The sequence below is a fragment of the Felis catus genome, chromosome D1, assembly GCF_018350175.1.
Source record: "Felis catus isolate Fca126 chromosome D1, F.catus_Fca126_mat1.0, whole genome shotgun sequence".
NCBI classification, from domain to species: domain Eukaryota; kingdom Metazoa; phylum Chordata; class Mammalia; order Carnivora; family Felidae; genus Felis; species Felis catus.
Window position 1 is genome coordinate 51,250,885 of NC_058377.1, and position 23,821 is coordinate 51,274,705.

General features: G+C 37.9%; 1 long non-coding RNA gene across 1 annotated transcript in view; it reads left to right on the forward strand.

Moving 5' to 3' along the window:
- Positions 1-764: 764 nt before the first annotated feature.
- The window catches only part of LOC123380235, a 77,147-nt gene continuing 54,090 nt past the window's right edge, over positions 765-23,821 (forward strand). The window contains exons 1-2 of the long non-coding RNA XR_006585782.1: positions 765-812; positions 22,015-22,058. This is a non-coding gene — a long non-coding RNA (uncharacterized LOC123380235). The remainder of the gene's footprint in view (positions 813-22,014; positions 22,059-23,821) is intronic.

A 23,821-nucleotide genomic window follows, 5' to 3' on the forward strand; every position in this document is an offset into this window, starting at 1 on the left:
ATTTTCCCATAGAAGTCAGATTATGAAGTGCTTTATAGTCTATAAACTAAGTAGGTGGTGAGACATGTGTTCTTGAAGAACAAGGTTGGCCCAGTTGGGCGGGGCTCAGTGTAACGGCTCCGTTCTCCACTAGATGGCGCTGCTAGCCCACTGGGGTGGAGTGTTTGGCGTTTGTAGGTGAGTATGCGCATGCTTGGGAGCGGTGACCCTGTCTTCACCCATCTACCCAATCTCTAGTATTGGAACTCTGTCTCCCGCATCAGCAATCATGCACCTGTTCTCTGTCTTCAGCATTTGTCCACTCTCCGCTTTTTCACTCTCCGTGACCAGGCCCCAGGTAGTACCTCTTTCCCAAGTTTTGTCTCAGATGCGGCTGTTTTCCCTGGCCCCTTACTTCCGAAGGACTGCGGCTTTGACCTGCTCTGCCCCTCTGCGGGAGGATCTCACCGAGCAATGGCCGAATGTCGGCTGCACCCAGGAATGCTTGCTGGACCCTGGTGCTGCTGGTGCCCCGAGACTGCGGCCAGGTGCCAGCCCACCCCAGAAAAAGTTCTGGAGATATTGTAGCAGCAGCGTTTCAGGGATTATGGAAAACCACAACACACATGTGGCACCAGGCTTCACCCTTAACGACCTTGTTCCGGCACCAGCGAATGTGGCAGTTTTCTGGGGTCTGCTGGGACCAGGTGGCTTCAACAGTCTCTACCAAATGTCCTTCCAGCAGTGGAACCACTTTTCCCCGTGTGGCCCGAGAACCTCCTGGACCCCACTCTGCTCCTGGGGATTCGCCCTTCCCACCAGAGCACCGCCAGGTATCGAGCTGCAGAGTTGCAGCCTTTGCGCTCCCCTTGTTTACAGTCTTAATGGAATTTAAACCCTCTCCTTTCTCCCTTTTTAGTTTAGTCCTTGTGGCTGTTTCCAATTTTCCATTTTCTCTCCAGCTGCTTTTGGGGAGGGGTGCTTTTCCTGTATTCTCCCTGCCCCCCTCTCCATCCTCTCTCCACCCGCAAAAGCTCCTCCCTTCCCGCGGCTTCTCGCTCCCCAAGTTCTCCTGTCTGCGCTGCGTACCTGATGAATTCTGTGGTTCAGATTGTGGAGATTGTTGTATTAATCCTCCAATCAGTTTTCTAGGTATGCAGGATGGTTTAGTGTTGTTCTGGCTGTATTTCATGGACTCGGGACACGCAAAAAGCTTCCATGCTATTCCACCATTTTGTCTCCTCCTGCAGAAGCTTTTTATCTTGATGAGGTCCGAATAGTTCATTTCTGCTTTTAATTCCCTTGCCTTTGGAGATGTGTCAAGTAAGAAATTGCTGTGGCTGAGATCAGAGAGGTTTTTTTCCTGCTTTCTCCTCTAGGGTTTTGATGGTTTCCTGTCTCATATTCAGGTCCTTTATCCATTTTGAGTTTATTTTTGTGAATGGTGTAAGAAAGTGGTCTAGTTTCAACCTTCTGCATGTTGCTGTCCAGTTCTCCCAGCACCATTTGTTAAAGAGACTGTCTTTTTTTCCATTGGATATTCTTTCCTGCTTTTTCAAAGATTAGTTGGCCATACTTTTGTGGGTCCAATTCTGGAGTCTCTATTCCATTGGTCTATGTGTCTGTTTTTGTGCCAAAACCATGCTGTCTTGATGATGACAGCTTTGTAGTAGAGGCTAAAGTCTGGGATTGTGATGCCTCCTGCTTTGGTCTTCCTCTTCAATATTACCTCGGCTATTCAGGGTCTTTTGTGGTTCCATAAAAATTTTAGGATTTTTTGTTCTAGCTTCGAGAAGAATGCTGGTGCAATTTTGATTGGGATTGCATTGAATGTGTAGATAGCTTTGGGTAGTATTGACATTTTGACAATATTTATTCTTCCAATCCATGAGCACGGAATGTTTTTCCATTTCTTTATATCTTCTTCAATTTCCTTCATAAGCTTTCTATAGTTTTCAGATTACAGATCTTTTACATCTGTGGTTAGGTTTATTCCTAGGTATTTTATGCTTCTTGGTGCAATTGTGAATGGGATCAGTTTCTTTATTTGTCTTTCTGTTGCTTCATTATTAGTGTATAAGAATGCCACTGATTTCTGTACATTGATTTTGTATCCTGCGACTTTGCTGAGTTCATGTATCAGTTCTAGCAGACTTTTGGTGGAGTCTATTGGGTTTTCCATGTATAGTATCATGTCATCTGCAAAAAGCGAAAGCTTGACTTCATCTTTGCCAATTTTGTTGTCTTTGACTTCCTTTTGTTGTCTGATTGCTGATGCTAGAACTTCCAACACTATGTTAAGCAGCAGCGGTGAGAGTGGACATCCCTGCCGCGTTCCTGATCTCAGGGGGAAAGTTCTCACTTTTTCCCTATTGAGGATGATATTAGCTGTGGGATTTTCATATATGGCTTTTATAATGTGTAAGTATGTTCCTTCTATCCCGACTTTCTCAAGGGTTTTTATTATGAAAGGATGCTGAATTTTGTCAAATGCTTTTTCTGCATCGATTGACAGGATCATATGGTTCTTATCTGTTCTTTTCTTAATGTGATGTATCACATTGATTGATTTGTGAATGTTGAACCAGCCCTGCATCCCAGGAATGAATCCCACTTGATCATGGTGAATAATTCTTTTTATATGCTGTTGAATTCGATTTGCTAGTATCTTGTTGAAAATTTTTGCATCCACATTCATCAGGGATATTGGCCTGTAGTTCTCTTTTTTTGCTGGGTTTCTGTCTGGTTTGGGAATCAAAGTAATGCTGGCTTCATAGAATGAGTCTGGAAGTTTTCCTTCCCTTTCAATTTTTTGGAACAGCTTGAGAAGGATCGGTATTATCTCTGCTTTAAATGTCTGGTAGAACTCCCCAGAGAAGCCATCTGGTCCTGGACTCTTATTTGTTGGGAGATTTTTGATAACTGATTCAATTTCTTCGCTGGTTATGGGTCTGTTCAAGCTTTCTATTTCTTCCTGTTTGAGATTTGGAAGTGTGTGGGTGTTTAGGAATTTGTCCATTTCTTCCAGGTTGTCCAGTTTGTTGGCATATAATTTTCCATAGTATTCCCTGATAATTGTTTGTATTTCTGAGGGATTGGTTGTAATAATTCCATTTTCATTCATAATTTTATCTATTTGGGTCATCTCCCTTTTCTTTTTGAGAAGCCTGGCTAGGGATTTATCAATTTTATTTATTTTTTCAAAAACCAACTCTTTGTTTCATTGATCTGCTCTACAGTTTTTTTTAGATTCTATATTGTTTTTTTTTTCTTGCTCTGATCTTTACTATTTCTCCTCTTCTGCTGGGTTTGGGGTGTCTTTGCTGTTCTGCTTCTATTTCCTTTAGGTGTACTGTTAGATTTTGCATTTGGGATTTTTCTTGTTTCTTGAAGATAGGCCTGGATTGCAATGTATTTTCCTCTCAGGACTGCCTTCACTGCATCCCAAAGCATTTGGATTGTTTTATTTTCATTTTCATTTGTTTCCATATATTTTTTAATTTCTTCTCTAATTGCCTGGTTGACCCATTCATCCTTTAGTAGGGTGTTCTTTAACCTCCATGCTTTTGGAGGTTTTCCAGACTTTTTCCTGTGGTTGATTTCAAGCTTCATAGCACTGTGGTCTGAAAGTGTGCATGGTATGATCTCAGTTCTTTTATACTTTTTAAGGGCTGTTTTGCGACCAAGTATGTGATCTATCTTGGAGAATGTTCCATGTGCACTCGAGAAGAAAGTATATTCTGTTGCTTTGGGATGCAGAGTTCTAAATATATCTGTCAAGTCTATCTGATCCAATGTATCATTCAGGACCCTTGTTTCTTTATTGATCCTGTGTCTAGATGATCTATGCATTGTTGGAAGTGTGGTATTAAAGTCCCCTGAAATTACCACATTCTTATCAATAAGGTTACTTATGTTTGTGAGTAATTGTTTTATATATTTGGGGGCTCCCATATTCGGTACATATACATTTATAATTGTTAGCTCTTCCTGATGGATAGACCCTGTAATGATTATATAATGCCCTTCTTCATCTCTTGTTACAGCCTTAAATTTAAGTCTAGTTCATCTGATATAAGTATGGCTACTCCAGCTTTCTTTTGACTTCCAGTAGCATGATGGATAGATCTCTATCCCCTCACTTTCAATCTGAAGGTGTCCTCAGGTCTAAAATGAGTCTCTTGTAGACAGCAAATAGATGGGTCTTGTTTTTTTATCCATTCTGATACCCTGTGTCTTGGTTGGAGCATTTAGTCCATTTACATTCAGTGTTATTATGGAAAGATATGGGTTTATAGTCATTGTGATGTCTGTAGGTTTCATGCTGGTGGTGATGTCTCTGGTACTTTGTGGTCCTTGCAACATTTCACTCACAGAATCCCCCTTAGGATCTCTTGTAGGACTGGTTTAGTGGTGATGAATTCCTTCAGTTTTTGTTTGTTTGGGAAAACCTTTATCTCTCCTTCTATTCTGAATGACAGACTTGCTGGATAAAGGATTCTCGGCTGCATATTTTTTCTGTTCATCACATTGATAAAACACTTGTTTTAATGCCAATGGGCCTGAATCCTATAGTCACAGGCATCCACAATTCTGGCAAGACTCAGGTCAGATAGAGTGAATTAAAAAGTGATTAAATGAGCATAACACTGAAGTAGGGGAGATGAGAATCATTTCCTTCCTTCCATGTTTCCTTCCCTTATTCCTTCCTTCCTTCCTCCTTCCTTCCTTCCTTCTTTCTTTCCTTCTTTCCTTCTTCCCCTCCCTCCTCTCTTTTAGAAAGGGAGAGAGCATGAGTGAGGGAGATGGGTGGAGGGAAATAGAGAGAGAGAGAGAGAGAGAGAGAGAGAGAGAGAGAGAGAGAGAATCTTAAGCAGGCTCCATGCTTATCATGGAGCCTGATGCAGGGCTCAATCCCATGACCCTGAGATCATGACCTGAGCCAAAATCAGGAGTCAGACCCTCAACCAACTAAGCCACCCAGGTGCCCCAAGAGGACCATTTTTTTATTGTGGTACTCATAGGCTGATTTTTCACATTCCATGTCTCATTTTCATGGCTCAACTTCTTATTTGCTTCAAAAGTACATTCAGCTCAGGTGCATTCATGTTCCAATGGTCTGAACCTAGGATTTTCTTTTTTTCCTGTTTAAACTTAAGAAAGATGAGGGAAAAAAATGATGTACTCCTTTTAAGTGTTACATCTTTTGCAAAGGCAGGTTGTAAAGAAAACTCACAAAATGCTAATAGCTACTATCTGTTGAAGCAGAGAATTGTAAGTATTCTATAATTCTATTTGGATCTCCTAGATGTAATTATGTAACTAAGCTATGATCATGACAAGTACAAATTTTATTGAAAGGAAACATTAAAAAATCTATATTTATTTCTTTAAGGTTTTGTTGTATGAGATGATCTACTTAACTACTTCATCAAAATAGCTGGATCATTTTTAAGAGAAAAAAATGTTAGTGCATCTTTTTCTATTAACCATGTCTGTAACTTAAAGTAGTTTCCTGTGACCGTGATACCCACTGGCCCAGCATTCATATATTCTCATTATAGATGTGAAATGGAATAGTACACCCTTATTGATCCACTTAATAGTTGAGATATTAAGTTCATACTATGCCCTTGCCTAGTATTAGCCCCCAAAGATACAGAGCTGAAAAGATAAAACCTCTGTTCTCACGAAAGTCCAAAGGCCAAAGGGATAAATACAAGACAAATATGATACCTATTATGTGGTGTGATGAGTTCAATATAAGTAGATATGGTAACTCTGACTTGAGTTTAGGCAGGCCTTCTATATTTAGTGAAGTTAACTACATCTTAAAGCGTGAGGAGCAATGGTAAAGATCAAGTGAGTTGGTAGGTTGGGTGAAATTCACACAGTGGAAAGGGAATAATGCAAGTGTGATACAGTGTGGCCTCTTCTGAGATCCATGAAATGGACAGAACACACAAAAAGTGGAAAGACATTGTCAAGACCTTGTGAACCATTTTAAGGAGTTATAACTTTCTTTTAACAGAAATGAGAATAACTGAATGTCTTTAATTGAAAAAGTTGCAGGTCTAGTTATTCAAAATGCTTCAAATTAATCTGTGAGATCCAATGTTTATACACATCCAAAATTTTCCCAGCCTCTTAACCATGAATTTCATACCTACTCTAACAGCAGTGCATCTAGCAAATATGAGGTCAGATGTTCATCTGTGGATACATCAATGAAATGCCAACATTTAGCTAAAAAGATCATATTCCAGCCTCATAAAGTTTGTTTCCTAAAATGGAAATGTATACACTCCCTAATCATCTTTTTATACTGTAAACTTCCTGAAGGCACGAATTGTATTTGACACTTTTTTTGTCCCTAAAATTACCACATTGCTTTGAACATGGTGATTAATATATATTTTAATGTATGAATGACTAAGAAAACATGAAATACAAGAATAATTTAGAAATCTATATATGAGGTGCTTGGGTAGCTTAGTCAGTTAGGTGTCCAACTTCGGCTCAGGTATGATCTCATGGTTGGGTCAGTGAGCTCAACCCCCACATCAGGCTTTGTGCTCACATCTCAGAGCCTGGAGCCTGCTTCGGATTCTGTGTTTCTTCTCTCCTTGCCCATCCCCCACTCATGCTCTGTCTCTCTCTGTGTCACAAGAGTAAATACATGTTAAAAAAAATTTTTTTTAAAGAAATCCATAGGAAGCTAGTTTCAGAAATTTGATGTTATCCTATATTCTGTTTTATATTCATTGGAAAGCTCTCCCTTCTGTTAGCACAGAATTTGTTTTTGTCACATGGTTTATCAATGTTGCGAATGAGTTGTTAATTAGCTGCCAATTCTTGTGCAATTTAGAAGGAAAAGACAGAGAAGGACTGTTCAAAGGAATATGCCTCAGTGATCTTGCCTATTTTTATATGTCTCTGGTACTGTAGCACAGGAATGTTATACATGAAGTTATCACAGGATAACTTGATATGACTATGGCTGTGAATAGATTATGACTTCATTAAACATTACTAGTGTAGTGTCTTAGAAGTATTCTTTCTCTTTTATAAAGGCAAGATTTTAGTGAAAGAGGTCCTAGGTTAGCATAGCATCACATAATATAATGGGGAAAATATACACATTCCCAGGGAGCCTGGGTGGCTCACTCTGTTAAGCGTCTGACTGGCTGAGGTCATGATCTCATGGTTGGTGGGTTCAAGCCCCTCATCAGGCTCTGTGCTGACACCTTGGAACCTGGAACCTGCTTTGGATTCTATGTCCCCCTCTCTCTCTGCCCCTCCTCCATTCTCTCTACCTCTCTCTCAAAAGTAAATAAATATTAACAAAATTTAAATTAAAAAAATATACACATTCCCTTACACAACATGGGACTCACAGTCATGGTTTTGAATCTTAGTTTTGTTATTTACTAAATGTGTAGTGTTAATCTAACTGCTTCACATTTTTAAATTTCATCTGTAAAATGGGAATAATACTTGCTTCTGAGGGTTTAGTTGATAAAATGGAGATAACATAGGTAAAGCATCAGCTGAGTCCTTGCATATGGAAGATTCTTAAAGATACTTGTTTTATTTTCTTCCTTTCTTTCCTATAATGATGAGTCATATTGTATTTTCCTGAATCATGCACTCAATTCCATGATTTATCCTAAGCTTGATTTGTGTTTTTCTCATGGTGAGTCCCTCAAAGTTTAGGATATATCTGCATATTCTCAGATTCTTTTTGGAAATCTTGTGGTCCTAATTTATCTAATTTCTTTCATGAAGCTCTGCCTTCTAAAGGTGTTCATTTTTTGAGATTAAACCATGTGTCACACAAGTCATCTCTTTAATGCATAATCTTTGTAATTTGATGATTTACTACAGTCTTAGGTAAATTTTATTTTATTATTATTATTTTTAATGTTTGTATTTATTTTTGAGACAGAGAGAGACAGAGCGTGATCAGGGTAGGGGCAGAGAGAGAGGGAGACACAGAATCTGAAGCAATCTCCAGGCTCTGAGCTGTCAGCAGAGAGCCCGACGCAGGGCTCAAACTCACGGACTGTGAGATCATGACCTGAGCTGAAGTTGTACGCTTAACCGACTGAGCCACCCAGGCGCCCTCTCTTGGGTCAATTTTAAATTCTTGGGGTGAGAGAGCAATTTGATTAGCACTTTCTCTTTTTCCCGGATTGCTGGGTAGCTTTACATTGCTTAAAGATTGGTGATTATTTATTTAGAGTACTCATTGAATTTAAAGTAGACTGAAGCAGAGATAGTAAAGCTTGCAAAATACCCCACTTGTCACTCCATATTTCTAAGCCCGTTTTATTGTGATGGGCATGTTTGGCTGTTTTGGCCAATGAACTAAGGATTGAGTTGTGTGTCACTTCTGGTTCCCTTAGTCACCCCATGGAGTAGAGCCTCCATTCTCATTCCCCTATCTGTCCTGACCCTCAGTGGGCATTCCCGGTGAACCAAGCTGAGGTATTTATTATGTTAAAACACTGGGATTTGTGTCTACGTTGTTACTTTCTCATAACTTTGTCTATCTAAATAAATACTTTATTAACATACCTTCCTCCCAGGAAAAAAAATGCCATTTCTGACAAATGTTTTGGAGTAAAATAAACAAAATAACCAAAAACAAAGAAACAAACAAACAAAATAACTATGTCCAAAAATAATCTTGATGCTAATAGAAAGTAAGAGGATTTTTTTCTGCTTTAAATCTTTAGAAGAGTTTTAGTATTTACTCTAATATTTCTGCCACTCAACTCATTATGACAATCATTTGGGATATTTCTTTATTTTTTTATGCTTATTTATTTTTGAGAGAGAGAGAAAGAGAACACAAGAGGGAGAGAGCCAGAGAGAGATGGAAACACAATCTGAAGCAGGGTCCAGGCTCTAAGTTGTCAACACAGAGCCTGATGTGGGGCTTGAACTCACGAGCCGTGAGATCCTGACCTGAGCTGAAGTTAGACACTTAACCAACTGAGCCACCCTGGGATATTTCTTAAACTATATATCTGGATCTCATGCCAGATCTAAATAATAAAAATTCCAGGGAGACACTAGAAACTATGATTTTCAAAAGCACCTTTGGTTAATTTTATAGTAAGGAAAGTTTGAAAACTCCACTGAGAGGTGGAGGTTGAGGGTTGAGATTTGATGAATGAGTTACTAAAAAAAAAAAAAAAAAAAAAGTGGGGCGCCAGGATGGCTCGGTCGGTTGAGCTTCTGACTTTGGCTCAGGTCATGATCTCACAGTCTGTGAGTTCAAGCCCTGCCTTGGGCTCTGTGCTGACAGCTCAGAGCCTGGAGCCTGCTTCAGATTCTGTCTCCCTCTCTCTCTGACCCTCCCCCATCCATGCTCTGTCTCTCTCTGTCTCAAAAATAAAATAAAACATTAAAAAAATTTTTTTAAACATACTTTGTGCAATCAGTCTATACAGACAGTGCTAATTGTGGTATAAAAGGTCAGTAAAAGGAGACACTTTGCAAACAAATTCTGAAAACTTAGGGCTAAGGATTCTTCAGGTGGTGTTTGAGAAGTGCTAACAAACTGATAGCAGTTTATAGAGTGGAGAAGAATGTGAACTCTAGAGACAGACTCAGTTCAATTTCTGGTTCCATCTCTTAGCTGCTCTATGGCTTTTGGTGTTTTTTATTTTTAATTTTTTTATTTTTTTTTAATTTTTGAGACAGAATGCAGCAGGGGAGGGGCAGAGAGAGAGGGAGACACAGAATCAGAAGCAGGCTCCAGGCTCTGAATGGTTAGTACAGAACCCGACGCGGGGCTTGAACTTAACGAATCTCAAGATCATAACCTGAGTGGAAGTCAGACACTTAACCAACTGAGCCACTCAGGCGCCTCTAGGGGGATAATAAATGCCAAGCACTGAGAAGAGTAACTAATGTGTGCTAAATATTCATTAAGTGTTGGTTCTTTCATAGTTGGAGACAATAGCAGGTTCTATCAAAAACTTGTTTTTTCCATGCAATTTTCTTTTTTGCTAGTTTTGAGATATAATTAACATACACCATTGTGTAAGTTTAAGGTGTACTAGGTAATGATTTCATACATGTTTATGTTGTGAAATGTTTACCACAATAAGGTTAGTTAACACATCCTTTATCTCAGATAACTACCATTTTGTTTTTGTTATGGTGAGAACATTAAAGCTCTCCTGTCATAGCAACTTTTAACTATACATTATTGTTAATTATAGTCACCATGCTGTATATTAGATACCTAGAACTTATTCATTTTACAACTGAAAATTTGAGCCCTTTGTCTAGCAATGGAAACAAGAGACCCAGTTATTTTACTACATTAATATCATCCCTAATGCCTTGTGCATAACAAGTGACTGAAGTCTGATGAATCACAACAAATCATGAAGGGTACATAGTGTTCAAAGTCTAGTCTGCATTGAAATCACCTGGAGGCTTTGCTACAACACACATTGCTGGGGTTCCACCCTCGGAATTTCTGATTCTGTAAATATGAGTGATGCTGATTCTGCTGGTTTGGGACTGAACTTTGGAGTGGAATGGACAATCAAATCACGTTATGGAAGGCCTTGGAAAAAGTTTAGGGAATCTGGGCTTTCTAGTGAGGTGTTAGGTAATGACAGAAGACAAGGAAATTGAACACTATAATTGTTGGATATCTTCTGAAAGTGTAAAGATTCGTTTAATAATATTTTGCAAGCTTCAGTGTTATATTTTACCTTCTCAGATAACTATTATACTAATCTGTCATCTTTTTAGGATTATATATCACTACTGTGTGATTTGGTATCTCCCCATCCTTAGGACAATGATTCCTAAGTTTTAGTGAGAATAAAAATCACCTCAGTTGTTAAATGCAGATTCCTAGACCTTGCTGTCACATCTGACTCAATTGGTCTGGTAGAGAGCCCGGAACTCTATACTTTTTCTAGTGCATCCACTTAGATTTGATTCAGGTGATTTGTGAACAACACATGAGAAATACCACAGGTTTTTGTTCAAATTCCAGTTGCTATTGAAGCAAAGCTGTTGTATTTTTTCATTTTTAAAATACAATTTTTATTTTTAGGTGACCTTTCAGTCCAATTTGTTACATTTCATTAAAATCTGCTTGGTCTACTTCTTTTTCCAATTTCAGCATTTGGTATAAGGCATTTATAGAAAAGTGACTTGAAAGCAATTTAACCAGAAGCTCAGCCAAATTAATTTAGGGAGAGTTTAGTAAACAGCCTTTGCTTTCTGTACTTAAGTGATCAATTTCAACACCTGCTTTTCCTTCCAGATGGAGTTAATTAACATTAAAATTATTGCCTATAGCAGAGACTTTTTTTTTGATAATTCACAACCCTCCAGCTGCAATCCAGATTCCTACATTTCTGAAAATTAAAACAACAAGGATCATGTTTACGAGAAGCTAATTTATCATTGAACTATTTCAAGATATGGACATAAATAAGGCTTTGGAAGAAAAGAACTAGCATATATAAAGTGGATACGATATGCACGCATATCCACATGTTAGATCTGGCATGATCCACACAGCTATTTCATGAGCAGTTTTATTCTACCACCCATTTGACATATAAAGAAGTTGAAGATTAGAAAAGTTTTGTAACTTTTTTGGATGTTCCACAATGAGTACAATGAGTACAGTTTATAGAGTGGAAAAGAATGTGAACTCTAGAGACAGACTCGGTTCAATTTCTGGTTCCATCCCTTAGCTGCTCTGTGGCTTTTGGTGTTGTTTTTTTATTTTTAATTTTTTTAATTTTTTTTTTTTTTGAGACAGAGTGCAAGCAGGGGAGGGGCAGGGAGAGAGAGGGAGACACAGAATCAGAAGCTGTTTCAGCTCTGGCAGAATATAAACCCCTATTTAATAAAGACCATGTTTTTTCCACTATGCTGGTGTTGGTTTGCAAACCAGGCCCAGACACGAACAGCAAGAAAAGACCAAAGAAAGAGGCAGGCCACTTCAGACTGTTAGGAGGCCGTGTTTTGTTTGTTTGTTTGTTTGTTTGTTTTAATTTATTTTTGAGAGAGATAGAGACAGAGTGTGAACAGGGAGGGGCAGAGACAGAGACAGAGACAGAGACACAAATCTCAAGCAGGCTCCAGGCTCTGAATTGTCAGCACAGAGCTCAACACGAGGCTCAAACTCACAAACCGGGATATCATGACCTGAGCTGAAGTTGGATGCTTAACCGACTGAGCTACCCATGTGCCCCAGGAGACAGGTTTAATAAGCAAGAGAACTTATATATGAGGCTTGTCTTGGGTGGCCACAAGACAAGTAGATATCTCCATCCACCTGACAGAATCTTAAAATGTTTATTTAGAGACATTAATGAGGTTAAGTCATGTATACCTTCCAGATGGTCTCAGCATTACTTCCTCAGGGCTGAGTCTTTAAAACGACTCCAGCTTTGGGAACAGTGGGTGCAACATACATTCCAAGGACAGGCGAGGAGGTGAGGAACCTCCTATTTCTGGTTCCAGCTCGCAGATCGATCGGTGGTCATATCTTCTTGATGACTTCCTCCAGCAACTGGTTTTGACTTAGACTGAAGTAAATTTTAAAAAGAAATTCCTGGGAAGTGTGAGTAAAGTATTTGCTTTGGGGTAGTTTATACTGAGATTAATGTTACCTTTTAAATATCACAAATTATGCACACATACATATGCATATAAAATGCGTGTGAAGCTCCAGTGTAGTGTGGTAACACTTAAATAGTCCGTAATTATAGTTCATGACGTGCACTGAGAACTCATTGTGTGGCAGACAGTGGGCTAGGGATTGAGAGATCAAAGACAAGAGAAAAGCAGTAAGATTATTGCAATAGAATTCACGTGCAATAATGAGATATGTAGAAGATACTTTAAGGTCAAAAAGAAAGGAGAATCCAGTGAGAAAATGGTTATTTCAGGGATAAGTGGTTGCTCTTGATACTTCTTGTGAAGTCTTTTCATAATCCTTATTTTAATAATATCTTTAACTCTTTCTGGAAGGTTGTTTTCCAAGTTTGAGAAAGTCAGTCATTCAGGTTTTTTTCTTCCACTGAATCTCATGGTAATAATCTTACTCATTTAAGTGTTACAACCCAAGAAGTATAAAACGATAAAGACCTGAATGACTAATACTGATAGGACGTTGTCTATCATCGTCTTCTCATGACAGGTCCCAGGCTTGCCTTACAGAAGGTAGTAGCTTCTTTCGGTAAAGAATTGTTTGGTGTTTGAAACTATTGGAGGATATAATTAAAATGCTATTCTAAGGGAGACATATGATTGATATAGGGAGATATGCAGATATATGAATACACACAAATACACATATACACACAGTCACTTCTCACGATTTGCTGTAGTTTTGTGCTATAGTTGCCACAAATATTAAATTAGCAAACAGTAAATGAATGCTTCTAGGAAAAATACAGGGTTCTGTTCTGTGAGCCTCCCATCACACATCTTTGTAAACCGATTAGTATATAACCTTGTAGTATGCATGAAGACACCATATATATTGTTGATTTGTTAACACTGAACTCACAGTCAACGCCACTGTAACTCATGCCTGAACAAAGCTTATATAACTTATCTATTTTCTCCATTAGGCACATCACAGCCTTGACAGCACTTTTGCACTACACTCGGGGGCCATTTTAAACAGTGAAATCACCAGTAAAAAGCACAAAAATGAGAAAAACATGGCACTAAATAGACCATGAAAAGGACACACTTGTTTCCAGAGTGAGTGCTGAAGCAAAGCAGAAACTGCCTTGTTGGACCTCCACTGGGAACAGACTCACCAGGTAACTCAAAATTCTCACCACACTGAGCATGTCTACAAATGATTGAAAGTCCCACATATGTTTAATTGGGGATTACACGTATATTTTAGTACACACATTTGTAAACACAGAATCCATGAGGAATGAGGATAGACACATTTTTCTACACATATCACTTAAAATTATTTAAAATATAGTGATAGCCTCAGTGAGAGCAATATATACCCCCAACACACACAATAGAGAATATTTTATTTTCTCTTTTAGGCATATTTCATTCAGAAAGAATTGGCTTATAGGAGCTCAATCCCCAATTGTATTTACAGTGAGTAAGAGAGTGCTCTGATATAGTCAAGGATATTGCTCAAACTCACTGGCTCTGGCTGACAATCCCATTTGAGCTTTTTAACACTTACCAACTCTCTAAGGTATTCTATAACTCAAAGAGGGAAAAGTTAAGTAACTCTTGGCTGGTATAATGTAGAGTTTGTTTTTTTAATTTTTTTTATTTTATTGTTATGTTATTTTTAGAAAGAGAGCACGGAAGGAGGGCAGAGGGCCAGAGGGGGAGCAAGATAATCATTTTTATTTTCTTAATGTTTATTTTTGAGAGAGAGACAGAACATGAGCGGGGGAGGGGCAGAGAGAGAGGGAGACACATAATCCGAAGCAGGCTGCAGGCTCTGAGCTGTCAGCACAGAGCCCCACGCGGGGCTCGAACTCACAGACCGCAAGATCATGACCTGAGCCAAAGTCAGGCGCTCAACTGACTGAGCCACCCAGGCACCCCGGGGAGCAAGATAATCTTAAACAGGCTCCACACTCAGTTCAGAGATGGATGCAGGCTCAATCCCATGCCCTTGGGATCATGACCTGAGCCCAAATCAAGAGTTAGATGTTCAACCAACTCAGCCACCCAGGAACCCCTGGAATTTTGTTTTGTGGAATTTGGCTTGTGTCTTAACTCCCAATCTGCTCTCAGTATCAAAGTATTAAAAGCTATAAAGCAAAAGAAGACAGTTGAATCAACGTAGAGGGTATTTGGGTTTTTGTTGTTGTTTTAATCAAAACTTTAAGGAAATAGACTAGGATTATTCAGTGCCGACTCTATCACTTACTGAGCTATTTTGTGTAACAAAGCATCCCCAACCTCAGTGACTGAAAGCACTAACTGCTTATTCTTACGCACATGTCTTCCCATTGGTCGGGGGTTCCTCCGGGCTCTGGGCACCTCTGCTTCAGGGTGAGGTAGCTGAAGCTGCTCTGCCTCCAGATGCAGGTCAAGGGTCAGAAGAAGTGGCTCTGCCCCACAACACTCTCATGTTCGGGGAATACAGGGACAGGAGAGAGGTACAAAAGGAAAAGCAGAAATTCCCAAAGCCTCTTAAGGACTAGGCTTGGTTGGATTTGTCACACTATCACTTCTATTCTCATTCTGCAGGCCAAAGTAAGTCACAGGGCACAACCCAAAGTTAAACAGTAAGGAACTACACTCTTCCTCTTGAGTAGGGGCTATTAGGAAATTACATGGCAAAGGGTGTGGCTACAGGGAGGGAGAAGGCATTGGAGCCATTAATTCAATCTACTACACCTGCTATATGTTTGGCACTAAGCTCATACTGCTTAATAGGCCTTAACAGATGTGATACATTTTTCCTCCCTCCCCCACCTCTTTGTCTCTCCCTCTCTGGTAATTATGTTTATTACCCAATAATATAATGAGGATACTGAGGATTAGAGGGTCAAATTTAAATCCCTCAAAGTTTCTCAGTAAGTGAAAGAGCCAGCTTTCATAGAAAGGATCACAGGGCTTTAGACTTGAGCTCTTTTGTTTTTAAGTTTTTTTTTAAATGTTTTATTTTTGAGAGAAAGGAACAGAGCATGAGTGGGGAAGGGGCAGGGAGAGAGAGGGAGGGATACCCGAAATAAGAAGCAGGCTCCAGGCTGTCAGCACAGCGGCAGATGTGGGTCTCGAACCCGTGAACCACGAGATCATGACCTAAACTGAGTTCCCACGCTTGACTGACTGAGCCACCCATGTGTCCCTAGATTTGAGCTCTTAAGCACAGCACTATTTTGTTGAAAGAGATGCCTAGTACCCACTAGGACCAGAAATCAATGCCACATTTGCCTTTCTTCCAAGCTCATGCTTATCACACCATAACACATGTATTATATAAAAGAGAAACCTTCATGGAAAAAGCTTACATGCTAATACAACAGATTGCTTCCCCTCTTTCTCTCATAACCTATACCTAATGTGCCAGAATATCTTCACATTTCTAATATACTTAAAATACGTCAACAATCAGTTGCTTCACATCATTTCCATGCTACTACCATGGTCCAAGCCACCACCTTCTTTCTTGAGTATGACTGCAGTAATTAACTTCCTAACACCTCTCCCTGCTTACACCCTGCCTAAAACCCAGATATATGGTCAAGATAGCAGCCAGAGTATTACTTTTAATAAGAACTAATTTTTGCTCTGAGCACCTAGGTGGCTCAGTTGGTTGAATGTCTGACTTCAGCTCAGGTCATGATATCACCAGTTATGAGTTCCAGCCCTGCATCAGGGTCTGTGCTGACTGCTCAGAGCCGGGAGCCTGCTTCGAATTCTCTCTCCTTGTCTCTCTGCCCTCCCCCTCATGCTTGCGCTATCTTGCTCTCTCTGAATCTCAAAAATAAATAAACATTAATAAAACACTAATTTTTGCTCAACACCCTGTAATGGGTACTTAGAGTACTTAGAGTAAAATCCAGTTTCCTTTCAATAGCTTGCAAGGCCCTCTTAACCAGATCTATTCACCTCTTCATCCCTCATTTGCCTCCATTCCTCTCCTACTACTTTCTCCATCATTCCCTCTACTGCAGCCACACTGGTTGCCCTGTTGTTTCTCCAAAAAGTCAGGCAGGGGCCAATCTGAAAACTTAAGGTTGCACTAGAATTCTCTGGATCAATCTTCACAGAAATAGGTTTCTAGTTAGCTCCCTTATCTCTTTAAATTGTTTGCTTAAATGTCAATGAACCTACCTTGAACACCCAATTTAAAATCACAAACTGCCTACTGCCCTGCTCTGTATCAGCTCCCATCCTGCTATCCCCAATCCCTTTACCCTGCTATACTTTTTCTTTTCTGCCTAACACTTTTAATCTTATATTATGGAATACAACTGTCTATTATGATTATTGTTTACTGTCTATCACCCAATGTTAGAATATAAACTCAGGAAGCCAGCTTTAGTCTATGTTGTTCACTGTTGTATCCTAATACCAAGAAGTGTCTCTGGAACATAGCAGGCAATCAATAAACATTTGTTGAAACAATGAATGAAGTGCCCACTGAGGCAGAGTGTCCATAGTGTACAAACTTTGGAAAAAGACCAACGTGATTGTGTAATGAATGCAAGATCTACATTCGTTACCTTTGTGACTTTGAGCAAATTAATGTTTAAGAGCCTCAGTTTTCTCTGAAATGATAAGCAGACTGTTAAGGTCTCATGATACAACCCTTATTTTTGACAGTTTCATGGTTAATTGGAATTCCAGCCTGTGGCCTCTGGAGTGCAGCCAATAACTGAGAATTTACAAAAAGAGGGACAATGTATAGTTTCTGACCACATGGATTTCAACTACATTTTCTGCATTCATTTTTCTTAAAATGGAGAACTGCCGTTTATAATGAGCCTTCCTCCTCCTTCCTCCACCTGTAGCCAGTTATTCTTTCTCAGTGTAAGTGTGTGACACACTTACTTCGGTAATTGCTAGTAGTCACTGGAGGTGGTAGAGAAAGAGGGGTGGGTAAGTTGACTTCTAGTCTGTTTCACTGCTGCCATTCCTCGATTGGCCTCATCGGTGGGGAGGGGAGAGCAAGAGCATCATACACTCTCTGTACCACAAAGTGGCTCCAAAACAGAATTTTACTTGTTCACAGTTCTAGGGCCAAGACATGTGAGATCAAGGTGTTGGCAGGGTTGTGCTTTTGTTTTATTTTTATTTCTGTTTTTATTTGAGGCCTGTCTGCTTGTAGATGGCTTTCTTCTCCCTGTGTCTTCAGATGATCTTCTGTGTGTGCTCATGTTTGTCTCTGAGTTTATTCTACCTATCAGAACACCAGTCATGAAGGATCAGGGCCAAGTCTAATGATCTCATTTCATTTTAATTACCTTTGTAAAGGCTCTTTCTACAGGTACAGTCACATTCTGAGGTACTGGGGTTAGGATTTTATATGGATTTTGGGAAGACGCATGGGGCCCATAACTGGGAGTCATGAATGAAGAGCACAAGAAATCTATTATTTATGTTTGTCACCGATGCCTTTTTAACATTTTTTTCTTTTGCTCTGACAAGTAGAACCATATTTCGACTATAAAGGTAAAGTTACTAGGATGATCTAGCCATTCAAAATGAAAAATAGCCACATGGAGTAAAAGTAGGTGTATAGGTATGTGGTCTGGGGTCAGTGTTCAGTGTTCACTAAAAACTAAAATGCACTACTTCAAGGTCTATCACACACAACCATTTTCAAAAATTCAAAAATGAATAAATAGCAATTCTAACTGTGAAATAATAGCAAGAATTCTTATTGCTAGCCTCTTCTGTCACAAATCGGTCACAAATATAATAGTTTCTGGGCACCTTCGTGGCTCAGTTGGTTAAGCCTCTAACTCCTGATATTAGCTCAGGTTTTGATCTCAAGGTCGTGGGATCAAGCCCCGAGTTGGGCTCTGTGCTGAGCATCAGGCTTGCTTGAGATTCCCTCTCTCCCTCTCTATCTGCCCCCCCTTCCACTCGTGCACTTTCTCTCCCTCAAAATAAATAAAAATTTTAGAAAAGCAAATATAATTAGTTGTCTTCTGCATAATCTGTTCCCCAGTTTGAGTTTTATCTCATATTGCCAAAATCAGTAAAATTAGTATTTCTTTGAATACCTAAGTGTGTTTGCAATTGAGTCTGTTCTCTTGTTTTTACCAGTATTACATATTGGTTAGCTAATGATCAGATAGTGAAACTATTGCAGGAAGCCCGTAAACTCCCTTCCAGACTGACACCAGATCTTTATCTGGAATAATACTTTCTGGATTCATCTTTTCAACTCATTTTCCAAGGATTGTAAAGCTTGGCCTTATGATTCTATCTGGGTAATTCCAATCTTTTATTCTTCCTAATTTGGTTGAATTCCCTAATCTACAAGCAAAAGTTAGGTCCCAGGAATCTTGCTGTTACTTAGCATTTTTTTAAATGCATAAGTAAAAGTCAAATAATTGTCTTTATTCTTTTAAAATTATGAGATTTCCTATTTACTATCACTTTTAGATATCTACTTTATATTTACAATATATTTTTAATATTTACTGTAAATATTAAAAATAATTACTCTGAGTCTCCTATTTCATCATTTGGGGCTGAGAGCTCTGCAGGTGTTTGTAGTGTGATTTTAAATTTTTTTAACGTTTTTTTTAAATTTATTTTTGAGAAAGGGAGAGACAGAGCATGAACAGGGGAGGGTCAGAGAGAGGGAGACACAGAATCTGAAACAGGGTCCAGGCTCTGAGCTGTCAGCACAGAGCCCAACACAGGGCTCGAACTCACGGATCGCAAGATCATGACCTGAGCCAAAGTCGGCCGTTTAACTGACTGAGCCACCCAGGCGCCCCTGTAGGGTGATTTTAAATCACATAGTTTATTCTGAAGCAATGGGCTCTAATTATTCAGTCCCAGTAATTCTCTATATTTCATTTGTCTGTCATGTGTTAAGATTGATATTCCTGAGTTGGAATACTCAGTGTGTTTTTCCGGGAGTCAGAAAATTGTGGCCTGGGGCCAAATTCTTGCCAGCTGGCTGATTTTCTCAATAAAGTTTAATTGCACAGACATACCTATTCCTTTACATACAGAGTCGAGTAGTTGAGAAAGAGACTGCATTCCCCTGAAGCCTAAAATATTTATTGTCTCTTTAGATAAGAAGTTTGCCAATCACCATGTTATGTATATTTTATTTTTTAAAGCTGCAATGAATATGACCATCTCTATTTATCTTAATTCCAATCTGGTAAACATTAGGTGTTATATTCGTTTCAGGTGTACAATATACTAATTCAGCAATTCTATACATTACTCAGTACTCATGAAGACAAGTGTACTCTTAATTCCCTTTACCCGTTTCACCCATCTCCCCAGGAACCTCCCCTCTGGTACCCATCAGTTTGTTTGAGTCTGTTTCTTGGTTTTTGACTTTTTTCCTTTGTTCATTTGCTTGAGTGAAATCATCTGGTATTTGTCCTTCTCTGATTTCTTTCATTTAGCATTATACTCTTTACAACCACCCATGTTGATGCAAATGACAAGATTTCATTTTTTTTAATGGCTGAGTAATATTTTGTTTTGTTGCATATGCACACACACACACACACACACACACACACACCACATCTTCTTTATCCATTCATCTAGTAAAGAACACTTAGGCTGCATATCTTGAAATGTAAATAATGCTACTATAAACATAGGGGTGCATATACCTTCTTTAGTTAGTCTTTTTTTGTTCTTTGGATAATACCCAGTAGTGGAATTATTGGATCATAAGGTAATTCTATTTTTCATTTTTCGAGGTACCTACATACTGTCTTCTACAGTGACTGTACCAGTTTGCATTCCCACCAACAGTGCATGAGGATTCCTTTTCCTCCACATCCTCACGACACTTGTGTCTTCCATTTCTTATTTTAACCATTCTGACAGGTGTGAGGTGATATCTCATTGTAGTTTCAGTTTGCATTTCTCTCATGATAAGTGATATTGAACATCTTTTCATGTGTCTGTTGGCCATCTGAATGTCTTATTTGATAAATGTCTTTTCAAGTCTTCGGCCCATTTGTTTTTAATTGGTTTATTTGGGGGGTTTTTTTGGTGTTGAGTTGGATAAGTTCTTTATAAATTTTGTATGCTAACCTTTTATCAGATATGTCCTTTGCAAACATTTTCTCCAGTTAAGTAGGCTATCTTTTAGTTTTATTGATTGTTTCCTTTGCTGTGCAGAAGTTTTTATTTTGATGTAGACCCAAAAGTTTATTTTTGCTTTTGTTTTCCTTTCTTCAAGAGATATACCTAGATAAATGTTGCCACTGCCCATGTCAGAGAAATTACTGACTGCTTTCTTCTAGGATGATTTCAGGTCTAACATTTTGGTCTCTACTCCATTTTGAGTTTATTTTTTAGCGTGATGTAAGAAAGTGGTCCTTTTTCTTTCTTTTCTTTTCTTTTCTTTTCTTTTCTTTTCTTTTCTTTTCTTTTCTTTTCTTTTCTTTTCTTTTCTTTTCTTTTCTTTCTTTCTTTTGGCATGTAGCTGTCCCATTTTCCCAAAGCCATTATCGAAGGGACTATCTGGACTGTCTTTTTCCCATTGTGTCTTCTTGCCTTCTTTGTCAAAGATTAATTGACCATATAGGTGTGGGTTTATTTTTGGGCTTTCTATTCTGTTCTGTTGATCTATGCATCTATTTTTGTGCAAGTACTATACTGTTTTAATTACTACAGTTTTGCAGTACATCTTGAAATCTGGGATTGTGATACCTTCACTTTTGTTCTTCTTTCTCAAGATTGTTTACACTATTTTTGATCTTTTGTGGTTGCATATAAATTTTACATTTGTTGTTGTAGTTCTTTGAAAAATGTTAGTATTTTGATATGGATTGCATTAAATGTGTAGATTTTTTTGGGTATAGACATTTTAACAGTATTGTTTTACAACACATGCACATGGAATGTCTTTCCATTTGTTTGTGTTATCTTCAATTTCTTTCATCCGTGTTTTATAGTCTCCACAGAACGAATCTTTCACCAATTTGGTTAAGTTTATTCCTAGATATTTTATTATTTTTTGACCAGCACTATTTTTATCATAACTGCTTGGGCAATAATTCAGCATAGATGCTAACTGAAATTGTTTTTATCCTTAATGCATTCTAACCTAGCTGATACCTTAAAAAATTTATACTGAATTTACTTCCTTCCCATAAATGAAGATTAGTTTGTACGAATTTGCCTATCTATGGAAAGTCTATTGTCATTATATTATTAAAATGCATTCTGTCTAAATACTGTATTTTTCAGTAGCTGTGTTAATGTATACTTAATAATATGATTTGTAATTTTACTATGAAATAATCAGACTTTGTATTTTTTGCTTTTATATTTTATTTAATATCTTTTTAATTCTTTCAGTGTCAATTTTGTTTGGAGATGGGTGCCGAGATGTAAACTGACTGGTAAGTGATACCACGTTTCTTAATGTGATGCAATTTTAAAAAGTAGATATTCTGACACCCTGATCCTTAAAGCTAGAAACCAAACCTATGATTTAGGGGTATTGTAATATTCTATTCTCCACCTGCAGATAAAGTTCCTAGAGAAATATTTTTTGTTTATCCCTCACTAAGTGATATGATGGGTGAAACAGTTCCATTTGCAAAGTGGCAAAAGATAATGGAATTAAATGATTTGGAGAACACTTAGTGTTTGTGTTGTCATGAAAACACAGGGTTCATATGAATAAAGAAAAACCAGGGTCCAGATGAATAAAGAAAAAAAAGGAAAGATAGAAAAACTAACCTAAGAGGAACTATACAGTGCTAACTTCTATAAACAATGTAATTTGCTTAGATTTTCTATTTTTTAAAGGTTTTAGCACCCCATGAAATATATGGAATGTCTATGAAATTCTTTCGTCTCATAAAATGCTTAGAAATATGGAAATGAATGATTCATTCTTGTTCCAGAATTTGAATGGGATGAAGTATTTAGTTTCTTTGATGTATCAAAGTAATAAAATCCTGTCAGAAAATGTTAGGTTTCCTAATATTGAAGCATGCACATTTAATAATCAAGTTTACAAGAACTTATTAATTTTATCTGAGAGCTAATTTCAAACTAAGTATTTTTGGGGAGTTTATTTAATAATTTTAATGGCAGTTGATATTTTCTGTTGCTATTCACAATGCATTGAAGTTGAAAAAAACTATCATTGTGAAGTCACAGGTTTTATCTTAAACCAAGGGAAATCTCGTTTCTTTCCTAATAAATAATTTAGATGTTCTGTGGCTCTATCTATGTCCTTATGAATCTATGTAACTTAGCTGAGAAACAATACAGCAGGAAGAATTTATTCTTGACTTAAATGTATTATAAATCAGATGGGTTATTCAAGAGGAATTGTTGGTGTTTTCATGTCTCATTACTTCATTGAATAATGCAAGATATCTTGGGAGAGCCAGTGAAAATACAATTACACATAATTTTTAATTATTATTTAGGAATTGGGATTTATGTTAGTGTCTATGTGTTATTTTTATTTTACACAGACATCTTAACAAAACACTTTTAACCATCTCCTTTGAGAATACAGGAGGAAATATTATTAGAGGAGTTGAAATAAGCTTACTCTATACTACCTTACCAGCCTATTAACATTTTATAATAAAGTTGATTTGTTCCCATAGCATTTCTCTTTTAAGTACTCATTTTGCAAATGAGACAATGCTATTTGATATCACCACAAGCAAATATGATAATGTTGAGCAATTATAGCCTACATTCTAAGAATCAGTTGAGAATATTCTAAAAAAGTTATGTTTTTTTTAAATGACCCATGAAAACCTGGAAAAAATAGAATGAATAAAAGTAGAAAAGAAATTAAATCAGTGAATAGAAAATATAGAAGTTGCAAAGTGAGAGACCAAGTCATTATGTATAAACAAGAGTATTTTTATGTAAACATGCTGTCTACAAAGTGGAAAGTTAGGGCATCTGAAGAGATGTTTGGTTATTTAACATATTTTTAAATTAATTTGATTTTTAAAATGAAGTATAAGAGACTTGTTGAGACATTTTTCTTGAAAATATTTGACATGTGTTACCTTAACTAAGCAGGATCTGATTGACAGTCATATTAGAGAGAACTATGATGTAGAAGATTGCAGAAAAATGCTATAAAGGACCTCTTGAAATTTAATCTGGAAATAACTAGTCATTA